The following is a 7928-nucleotide window of genomic DNA, read 5'->3' on the forward strand; positions in this document are numbered from 1 at the left end:
AAAAGATGCTTGATATGATTTCAATTTTCTTAAAGTCACCAGGGCTTGATTTGTGGTCCAGAATGTGATCAATCCTAGAGAATGTTCTGTGTGCATTTGAGAAGAATGTGTATTCTGCTGCTTTGGGAATATTCTACAAATACCTATTAAGTTCATTTAATCAGATGCATCACTTAAAGCCTGTGTTTCCTTGTTGATTTTCTGTCTGGATGATCTGTCAATTTCTGTAAGTGGTGTGTTAAAGTCCCCTGATATTATTGTGTTATTGTCAGTTTCTCCTTTTAAGGTTGTTAGCAGTTGCCCTGTATGTTGAGGTGATCTTATTTGGGGTGCATATATATTTACAATTGTTATATCCTCTTCTTGGATTGATCCTTTGATCATTATGTAATGTCCTTCTTTGTCTCTTATAATATTATTTATTTTAAGGTCTATTTTGTCTGAGTATTGCTACTCCAGCTTTCTTTTGATTCCTGTTTACATGGACTATTTTCTTCTATCCTCTCACTTTCAATTTGTATGTGTCCCTAGAAGTGAAGTGGGTCTCTTGAAGACAGCGTGTATATGGGTCTTGGTTTTGAATCCATTCAGCCAGTCTATGTCTTTTGGTTGGGGCATTTAGTCCATTTACATTTAAGGTAGTTATTGATATGCATGTTCTTATTGCCATTTTATTAACTGTTTTGGATTTGTTTTTGTTGCTCTTTTTTCTTTCCTTCTTCTCTTGTTCTCTCCTCTTGTGGTTTGATGACTATCTTTAGTGTTCTATTTGAGTCGATTTTTCTTATTTGTGTATCTATTGTAGATTTTTGGCTTGCAGTTACCCTGAAGTTTTGATATAGGAGTCTATATATATATATATATATATACATATATATATATATATATATATATATATATATATATATATATATATATGAGATTGTTTTAGGTTGTTGGTCTCTTAATTGCAAGTGCACCTGCAGTGTCCTGCATTTGTACTCTCCTCTTCTAGTGATTTCTGATTTTGGTAGTATAACTGTGCATGGACGATTTCGTATCTTTACTGTATATATACCTTGCTGGTGATCCTTGTCATTTATGGTATTTTTGTTTCTAGTTGTGGCCTTTTCTTTTCTGCCTAGAGAAGTTCCTTTAGTATTTGTTGTAAAGCTGGTTTAGTGTTGCTGGATTCTCTTAGCCTTTGCTTGTCTGTGAAGCTTTTGATTTCTCCTTCAAATCTGAATGAAAGCCTTGCTGGGTAAAGTAATTTTGTTTGGAGTTTTTATTCTCCTTTCCTCATTTTAAGTATATTGTGCCACTCCTTTCTGGCCTGCAGAGTTTCTGCTGAAAAATCTGTCAATAACCTTATCGGAGTTCCCTTGTATGTTATTTGTTTCTTTTCCCTAGCTGCTTTCAATATTTTCTCTTTGTCTTTAATTTTGGTCAGTTTGATTAATATGTATCTCAGGATGTTCCTCCTTGGATTTATTTTATGTGCTACTCATTGTGCTTCCTGGATTTGAGTGAATGTTTCCTTTCCCATGTTAGGCAAGTTTTCAGATATTATCTTTTTGGATGTTTTTTCTGTCCCTTTCTCTCTCTCTTCTCCTTCTGGCACCCCTATAATATGGATGTTGGTGGGTTTAATGTTGTCCCAGATTTCTCTTAGACTGTCTTCATTTCTTTTCAATCTTCTTTCTCTTTTCTCTTCTGCATCAGTGATTTCCACTAGTCTGTCCTCCACCTCACTTAATTCGTTCTTCTTCCTCCTGTATTCTGCTGTTGGTTGCTTCTAATGAATAATTTATTTCAGTTAATTGTATTTTGCATCTCTGCTTGCTTAAATTTTAAATCTTATATTTCTTTGCTCAGTGTTTGCTGTAAATTATCACTCTTTGCCTCCAGTTTATTTCCAATGTCTTGCATCATCTTCACTATCATCAGTCTAAAGTCTTTTTCCTGGAGACTGATAATCTCCAGATCACTTAGCTGTTTTTCTGAGGTTTTTCCTTGCTCCCTCATCTGAGTTATAGTTCTCTGTCTTTTCATTTCATAGGTTTTTGATGTGGGGACCGTTTTACAGATAATAGAGTTGTAGCCTCTCTTACTTCTGGCATCTGCCCCCCCCCCTTGTGCCTGAAGTTGGTACAGGGGCATGCTGTAGGCTTCCTGATGAGAGGGACTGGTACCTGCCCACTGGTAGATGGTGCTGATTCTAATCTCTCTGATGGGTGGGTTTTTGTCTCTGGGTGAGATTACAGGTGGCTGTGTGCCTAGGGGGTCTTTAGGCAGCCTGTTTACTGGTGGGTGGGGCTGTGATGCCACCTGGATTACTGTTTGACCAGGGGCTTCTCAGCATTGATGGGTGGGGCCAGATTTTCCCAAAATGACCACCTCTAGAGGAACACACACTCATGAATATTCCCAAGACCTTTGCCTCCAATGTCCTTCCCACACAATGAGCCACAGTCGCCCCCTGTTTTCCAAGGAGATCCTCCAAGAACTGCAGTCAGATCCAACCCAGATTCTTATGGAGTCCCTGCTTTTCCCTGGAACCCAGTGCACATGAAAACCTGTGTGCCCCTTTCAAGAATGGCCTCTCTGTTTCCCCCAGTCCCATGAAGCTCCTGTGCACAAACTCCACTAGCCTTCAATGCCAGATGCTCTGGGAGCTCTTTCTCCTAATGCCAGGGGACGTGATGTGGGGCTCAGAACTCTCACTCCTGTAGGTGAGTCTCTCTGATACAGCAACTTTCCAGTCTGTGGGCTGCCCACCCAGCGGGTATGGGGTTGCTTATATTGCATAATTGCCCCTCCTACAGTCTTGATATGGCCTCCTTTTTGTCTTCTGGAGTGGGATATCTTTTTTGAAAGTTTCCAGTCCATTTGGTTGAAGGTTATTCAGCATTTTGTTGTAATGTTACTCTTTTTATGAGAGAAGGTGAGCTACAGTCCTTCTAGTCCATCATATTAATCCCATCTCCCCCATAGATTTAGAATGGATGTGTTTTCATTGTCATTTGTCTCGAGGTTTTGTTTTTTGATTTTTTGGTATTTTTTTTAGGGCCACACCTGAGGCACATGAAAGTTCCCAAGTTTCCAGGCTAGGGGTTGAATCAGAGCTGCAGCTTCAGGCCTACCCCGCAGCCACAACAATGCCAGATTGTAGCTGAATCTGTGACCTACGCTATGGCTCACAGCAACACTGGATCCCCCACCCACTGAGCAAGGCCAGGAATCGAAACCACATCCTCATGAATTCTAGTCAGATTTGTTTCCACTGTGTCACAACAGAAACTCCTGTCTCAAGGTATTTTTTGATTACCTTTTTGACTTCCTCCTTGACCCATTCATTTTTAGTAGCATGTGTTTTCTCATTTCTTTTTCCTATGGTTTATTTCTAGTGTCATGCCATTGTGGTCAGAGAAGATGCTTGAAATAATTTCTGTACTCTTAAATTTGTTGAGATTAGTTTTGTGCTCCAGTATGTGGTCAGTCCTAGAAAATGTTCCACGTACACTTGAAAAGAATGTATATTCTGTGTTTTGGGGATGTAAAATATCAGTGAAGTCTAACTGTCCTATTGTGTCATTTAGGACCTCTGTTGCCTTGACTTTCTGTCTAGAGGATCTGTCCATTGATGTGCAGGGAGTGTTAAAGTCTTCTACTATTATTATATTCCCATCGTTTTCTCTTTTTTCGTCTGTTTGTATTTGTTGTATGTATATCGGTGCTTCTATATTAGGAGCATATATATTGATGATTGTAATATCCTCTTCTTGAATTGATCCTTTTACTTTTAAATGGTGTCCTTTGTTGTCTTTCTTTATGGTCTTTTTTTAAAGTCCATTTTGTCTGATATGAGTATTGCAGCTCCCACTTTCCTGTCATTTCCATTCACATGAAATTTTTTTTTTCATTCCCTCACTTCGAATTTATATGTGTCCTTTGCACTAAGGTGAGTCTCTTGTAGGCAGCATATTGTAGGCTCTTGTTTGTTTGTTTTTTTAATCTAGTCTGCCCCTTTATTTTTTACTAAAACATTCAGTCCATTGACATTTAAGGTAATTATTAATAAATATGTATTGCCATTTTAAACCTTGTTTTCCAGTTGATCCTATGTTTCTCCTTTGTTCCTTTTTTTTTTTTTTTTTTTGGGTTGGATAATTTCCTTTTATTTTATGCTTGTGTCCTCTTCTTTTTAGTTTTTGTGAATGTAATGTTTGGTTTTGATTTGTGGTTGCCCTGGTTTTCAAATATGTTAACCCCTTTCTATATCTGCTTGCTTTAGCCTGATACTCATGTAGGCTCAAACACATTCTAACAAAAGTCTAAATTTTCTTACTTTCCTTCCCCATATCTTAACGATTTTGAGGTCCTTTTTTTACATGCTTGTGTTTATCCTTTTGCATTTCCTTGTGTTTATTGTTACTTTTAGAAATAGGTTTTTTTTTCCAAATCTTTATACTGTCTTATTTAAGTGATTGCTTTCCAATTGTGATTTCCTCAATTCTATATCTTCTTACTTATTTCCCATTTAGAGGATCCTTTTCAGTATTTCTTTGAGAATGGATTTAGTATTGTTTTTGTTTGTTGGAGGAATTCTTTATTTCTCCTTTTATTTTAAATGATATTCCTGCTGGGTAGAGTATTGTAGGCTTCAAATTTTTCCCTTTTAGACTTTGAATATATCTTGCCACTCTCTTCTGGCCTATAATGTTTCTGTAGAGAAATCAGCTAATAGCCTTATGGGAGTTCCCTTATAATTAATTCTGTTTTTCTCTTGTGGCCTTTAGAATATTCTCCTTATGTTTAACTTTTGCCATTTTTATCATAATATGTCTCAGTGTAGGTCTGTTTGGGCACAATTTGTTTGGGGCCCTCTGTGCTTCCTGTATATAGATAGCTGGTTCCTTTAGATTTGGAAAGTTTTCAGCCATAATTTCTTCAAATACATTTTCAGTCCCCTTTTCTTTTTCTTCCCTTCCAGAACCCCTATTGTGTGTTGATTGGCCCACTTAATATTATCCCATAGATCTCTTATATTGCTTTCATGTTTTTTCATTTGGTTTTCTGGCTGCTGTCCTGATTGGGTGATTTCCATTATTCTATCTTCCAAGTCACTAATTTGTTCCTCTGCATTACTCATTCTTCTTTTCAATGTCTTTGCATCTCTGCAAATGAATTTTCTAGTTTTTCATGGCTCCTCCTTATAGTTTCTAGTTCCTTTCTAAAGTAATCTTTAGAAATATGAATAGAAATATGCATTACTGTTCATATATGCTCTTAATTCCTTCAGTATTTTCATTACCTCCTTTTTGAACTCTATGTGTTAGACTGTAGTGGTCTGTTTCATTCTTTGCTCCTTCAGGTGAATTCTCCTGTTCTTTTAACTGGATATGTTTCCCGAGATTCTTCATTTTGCTAATACTTTTCTTACTCTGTGAGTTGAGGGAAAACAGCTATCTACTGTAGTCTTAGAGCACTATTTATATGCAAGGATGCCCAAGGTAGGTTGTGAGGGCTTACTTTTTTTTTTCCCCCATGAGAGCTGCTTTTGGTTTGGATGCTTGTTGTCTCTTTCCTCAGTGTATGCAGGCTGTTATCCCCTTTATAGTGGGTGTGCAAGGGTATGGCCTGCATGCACTTCCAGGGAGATGGAGGCAATGGCAGGGCCTGTAGCCAGTGCCTGGTTGTTGGACCCTTGACAGTACTAAGGATCCATAGGGAGGTGGGAGCACAGGCTGCTCCTGGTTGCAGGACCCTGGGCAGTGGCTGTGACCCTCTGGGATGTGGAGGTGGTGCCCAGTGGCAATGTCAGGGCCTATACATTCCCAAAGGAGTGAAAGTAAGGGGTGGCACTTGGTTGCAGTACCCTCTTTGGTGGTGACCTCTGAGGTGACTTGAGCTGCAGGTGGTGCCTATTCATGGGATCCATAGTGTTGGTGGGCTGTACCCACCTCTGGAGTCTGAGATGGCTGTGGCAGTTTGCACTCACCACCCATAGCTTGCGCCAGAGGTTCCCTCCACCTGAGAGTCCTTGCATGCTAAGAGAAAGATGTTCCTGTGGTGGTCCCACCCCTCCTTCTCTCACCCTCCCCAACAATGGCACCCTGCTTCCCCTGTGGGCCCAGGCCTCCTCCTATGATGCCTCGGCTGTGGCACTCCACTCCTCAGCCTGTGGTGCACTACTCCCCACCATCTGCAGGCTGTCTCCGCTTAGCCAGTCTTTCATATCCTCTCCATGGAACTAACCTCCAAAGCCTGAGGCTGCCCAGCCCCCACCTGAGTGTCTCAGGCTATGGTGTCCCAGGTGGTGGTACTGATGGTCGGTATGGCTCTCTCTCTACTTTGCCCTCCTCGGTCCAGCTGCTGAGCTATTCTTCAAGGCTTTGAGGTTCCCCCTCCATCCTGGCTGATCTCTCCATCAGTCAGGTGGCCTCCTCCCAGGGTGCAGATTCCTTTCCTCTTTCACAGCTCCCTCTCAGGAGTGCTGGTCCCTTTTTTTCCCTCTTCTCTCTCTTTTTTTCCTTTTGTTCTACCCAGTTATGTGGAGAGTTTCTTGCCTTTTTTGGAGGTTTAAGTTCTGCTGGCATTCAGTAGGTGTTCTGTGTGAATCATTCTACATGTAGACTTTTTTTTTTTTTTGATGTGTTTCTGGGAGAAGGTGAGTGCCACTTCTTACTCCTTTGCTATCTCAACCCCTACTTGTTTATCTATTTTATGCATAGTAGTATGTATCTGCTAATCCCAAACTCCTAATTTATCCCTCCCTCACCCTTTCCCCTTTGGTAACTATACATTTGTTTTCTATGTCTCTGGGTCTGTTTCTGTTATATAATAACAGAACTTATGTAAATAAGTTCATTTGTATCATATTTAAGATTCTGCATATAAGTGATATATGATATTTGTCTTTCTCTGACTTCACTTACTATGATAATGTTTAGATCCATTTATGTTGCCATAAATGCCAATATTTCATTCTTTTCTATGCCTGAATAGTATTCAGTTGTATGTATCTACCACATATTCTTTATCCATTCATCTGTCAATGGACATTTAGATTCCTTCCAAGTCTAGATTAATGTAAATGGTGCTACAATGAATATGAGGGTGCATTATCTTTTCAAATTAAGTTTTCATGTTAATAAAACCCATGATACATGCCTGGGATTGGGATTTCTAGGTCATAAGGTAATTATATTTTTAGTTTTTTAGGAACCTCCATAATGTTTTCCATAGTGGCTGTACCATTTACATTATTACCAACAGTATAGAAGGGCTACCTTTTCCCCATGCTCTCTCCATCTTAAATTATTTGTAGCCTTTTTGATGATGGCCATTCGGACCTGTGTGAGCTGGTACCTCATTGTAGTTTTGATTTGCACATCTCTAAGAATTAACGATATTAAACATATTTTCATGTGCCTTTTGGACAGTTGTATGTCTTCTTTGGAGAAATGTCAGTTTAGGTCTCCTGTCCATTTTTTATTGGATTATTTGTGTTTCTTTTTATATTGAGCTGTATGAGCCATTCGTATTTCTTGGAAATTAATCTCTCAGTCACATCATTTGCAAATATTTTCTGCCATTCCATACATTGTCTTTTCATTTTGTTTATGGTTTCCTATGCTGTGCAGAAGCTCTTAATTAGGTCCCTTTTGTTTATTTTTTTCTTTTGTTTCCATTACTCTAGGAGATGGATAAAAAAAAAACATTGCTGTGATATATGTCAAAGAGTGTCCTGCCTGTGTTTTCCTCTAGGAGTTTTATAGTATTTGGTCTTACATTTAGGTCTTTAATCCATTTTGAGTTTATTTTTGTGTACGGTGTTAGGGAATGGTCTATTTGTATTTTTTAAATGAGTTTTATTTTTTCCATTATGTTTGGTTTACATCGTTCTGTCAGTTTTCTACTATACAGCAAAGTGACCCAGTCTCTCT

This window comes from Sus scrofa, chromosome 4 (assembly GCF_054392235.1).
Source record: "Sus scrofa isolate SSC_HxYL_T2T_F1_AM1 chromosome 4, Sscrofa_HxYL_maternal_Yorkshire_Landrace_v2.0, whole genome shotgun sequence".
Classification (NCBI taxonomy): Eukaryota; Metazoa; Chordata; class Mammalia; order Artiodactyla; family Suidae; genus Sus; species Sus scrofa.